The sequence below is a fragment of the Macaca nemestrina genome, chromosome 20, assembly GCF_043159975.1.
Source record: "Macaca nemestrina isolate mMacNem1 chromosome 20, mMacNem.hap1, whole genome shotgun sequence".
In the NCBI taxonomy this organism is placed as follows: domain Eukaryota; kingdom Metazoa; phylum Chordata; class Mammalia; order Primates; family Cercopithecidae; genus Macaca; species Macaca nemestrina.
Window position 1 is genome coordinate 48,522,538 of NC_092144.1, and position 3,751 is coordinate 48,526,288.

Genomic DNA, 3,751 nt, shown 5'->3' on the forward strand with positions numbered 1-3,751 from the left:
GGAGGAGAAGGAGGAGAAGGAGGAGAAGGAGGAGAAGGAGGAGAAGGAGGAGAAGGAGGAGAAGGAGGAGAAGGAGGAGAAGGAGGAGAAGGAGAAGAAGAAGAAGAAGAAGAAGAAGAAGAAGAAGAAGAAGAAGAAGAAGAAGAAGAAGAAGAAGAAGAAGAAGAAGAAGAAGAGGAAGAGGAAGAGGAAGAGGAAGAGGAAGAAGAAGAAGAAGAAGAAGAAGATGAAGAAGAAGGAGGAGGAGGAGGAGGAGGAGAGGAGGAAGAAGAGTTGCTGGATGGATATATGATGAAGTAATACAGTGATATGTCTGTGGTGGTATCTAGGTGATCAGTATATAAGTGTTCACTATAAAATTATTTCAACTCAGTCTGGGTGTGGTGGCTTACATCTGTAATCTCAGCATTTTGGAAGGTCGAGGAGGGAGGATCACTTGAGCCCAGGAGTTCAAGACCAGCCAGGCAACATAGCGAGACCCTATCTCTAATAAACTTCTATATATATGTATGTATGTAGGTATATATACACACACATATATATGTGTGTATATATATGTGTGTATTATATATGTGTGTGTATATGTACATATATATTATATATGTGTGTATATATGAAATAATTATGTGTGTGTATATATACATATACACACACACACACACATATATAATTATTTGAACTTGGCTGCGTGTTTGAAATGTTTCATAGTAAATGTTAGGGAATGTTCTCTGGCGGCAACAAACAGCCCCACCAGGTGCCACCATTTCTATCACCTTATTTCCCTTATAGTACTATCAGTCTCTTTATTTTTATCTTAAAAGGAAAAAAAGAGATGAGGTCCTGCTTTGTTGCCCAGGTTGGTCTCGAACTCCTGGGCTCAAGCCATTCTCCTGCCTTGGCCTCCCAAAGTGTTGGGATTACAGGTGTGAACCACTGCGCCTGGCTCTTGTCACCCTCTTATTTTGTTTACTTGTTTACTTATTTATTGTTATTTATTGACTGTCTAGTCATTGAAATGTAAGCCTCCCAAGAGAAGTGGCATGGCCACCCACATCCTCCAGTGCCCAGAATAGTGATTGCCAGGAACTCAGTAAAGATGTGCTCTTTTTAAAGACAGGGTCTCCCTCTGTCACCCAGGCTGGAGTGCAGTGGCATGATCATGGCTCACTGCAGCCCTGACCTCCCCAGGCTCAGGTGATCCTCCCACTTCAGCCTCCCAACTACAGGCACGCACCCCCACACCCAGCTAATTTTTTTTTTTTTTTTTTTTTTTTGAGACGGAGTCTCGCTCTGTAACCCGGGCTGGAGTGCAGTGGCCGGATCTCAGCTCACTGCAAGCTCCGCCTCCCAGGTTTACGCCATTCTCCTGCCTCAGCCTCCCAAGTAGCTGGGACTACAGGCGCCCGCCACCTGGCCCGGCTAGTTTTTTGTATTTTTTAGTAGAGACGGGGTTTCACGGTGTTCGCCAGGATGGTCTCGATCTCCTGACCTCGTGATCCACCCGTCTCGGCCTCCCAAAGTGCTGGAATTACAGGCTTGAGCCACCGCGCCCGGCCAATTTTTTCATTTTTGTAGAGAAGTGGTCTCATTCTGTTGTCCAGGCTGATCGCACACGCCTGGGCTCTAAGATTTCCAGCCTCGGCCCCCCAAAATGTAGGGATTACAAGGCGTGAGCCACTGCACCCAGACAACATGTGTTTTATTTATTTATTTATTTATTTATTTATTTATTTATTTAGAGACGGAGTTTTGCTCTTGTTGCCCAGGCTGGAGCGCAATGGCGCGATCTCGGCTCATTGCAACCTCTGCCTCCCCGACTCAAGTGAATTCTCCTGCCTCAACCTCCCGAGTAGCTGGGATTACAGGCACGTACCACCACGCCCAGCTATTTTTTGTATTTTTAGTAGAGATGGGGTTTCACCATGTTGACCAGGCTGGTCTCAAACTCCTGACCTTAGGTGATCCTCTGGGATTACAGGCATGAGCCACCGTGCCTGGCCCAACATGTGTTCTTGAATGCGTCTTGGGAGAGGACTGGGGAGCTAGTCTGGCTCCAGATTCAGTTCAGGGACCACAGGAAGGAATAAATACGACCTCCTAGCCCAGGTTCCCTAGAATGGTATACCCAGCAGCTGGAGAATGTCCCATAAGGTAAGGGAATGTGCGAGTTGGCCTGAAAAACGGGCAACAGGTTGAAGTAGATATCTTAATTGTTTCCGTAAAGCCCTAATTCCCGCCCCAAACCTAACACAGACCATCTACCAATACCATTATTCTGGCCCCGCTCCAAGCCTAGGCCCCACCCCCCACTTAGGCCCTGCCCCAAAGCAAAAACTCCAGGCCTTTTAAAGCTAAGCAAGGCCCATTCCGGTCCGAGCCTATCCCTCTGTCTTAGAGACCACTCCCAAGTATAAAATATTCAGAACGCCTCAGTCTAGCCCCGCCCCCTCAGTCCAAGCCACACCCCCCACCTTGCTCCTCCCTGATAGCATCCTAGCTCTCCGCCTAAACTTGGTCCCTGATGCCTAAGCTAGGCCTGGCACTCTCAGCTCTGTCCTAAAGACCAGCCTCTGCCTCTCCAACATGAGCCCTGCTCACATTCAAGGTTAGGAAGTCCCCCAAGTCTAGGGCACCGACTCAAAAATTAGGGAGCTTGGATCTGTGGGCGTTTAGAGGATAGGCTGGTGGAACTAGAGGAGATGGTCCCCAGTTTGTACTGCCTCTCCAGGGAGTCTCCCCAAACCCGAAGACACGCCCCATTGTGCTAACTCCTCATTGGATGGTGCAGTGTGTTCTGGCCTCTCTGATTGGTCCTTCCACAATCCCTAGCCATACTCCCTCTGCATCAGACTGCGCCTGTGAGCCACCCTTTCTGACCGACCGCTGCTTTCGCAGGCTTTGCTCCTGATCAGGCAAGTCCTTGCGCATGGCTTTTTCTGATTGGACTGTTTGTAATCACAAGCCTGGATGGAACAGAAGTTCCACTATGGAGGGTGGGAGTACCAAGGAGGAGGAGAAGGAGGAGAAGAAGGAGGAGGAGAAGGTGGTTCCCTAAATCTCTTGCCTAAGAGAGGGTGTGGCCATTGACCCCAAGATAGCCTGGGGTTAGTGTTCTAACTGTACAGACCACAGGTGTCTTTGTCTTCTATGCCTCAGTTTTGTTTTGTTTTGTTTTGTTTTGTTTTTCATCTTTAAGTTGGGGAAAATAATAGTACCTTTTTCATGAGGTGTTGCAAGAATTAAATGAGCTAATGCCTATAAAATGCTTCTAGAAGTACCTGGTACATAGGAAGCCCTCAAGAGGAGGGTCAGCTATTAGTATTCATTTGATCATGTAAGTGCATGACCTTGGATGAGTCCCTCTGCCTCTCTGACCTCTGCAGGCCAGGAGTTCCTTGTCCATTTAATTGAATGACCCTTCTTGTCTCCAGTCCTCCTCCTCCTCCTCCATCTCCTGCCTTCAGGGACTAGGCCTGTGATCAGAGGGAGGGACAAGAGAGATAGGGAAAAGGGCACTAGTGGAGAGCAGAGAAGCTCAACCCAACCCTGCAGAGAATTTAGGGCAGGGTGAATTTTCTCTATGGACCAGTGTAGAGTGATTGTATCCCGAATCCCTCATGCAAAGGACTTGCCCTGATTGGGGGTGAGTGGGCATGAGGTAGGGTAGAGTGGGGTGGTAAGGTGATGGTGTTTTAAAGCTGGGAGGGCTTGGAGCTGGGCTTTTTGGACCCTACCCCCGGGAACGCCATGG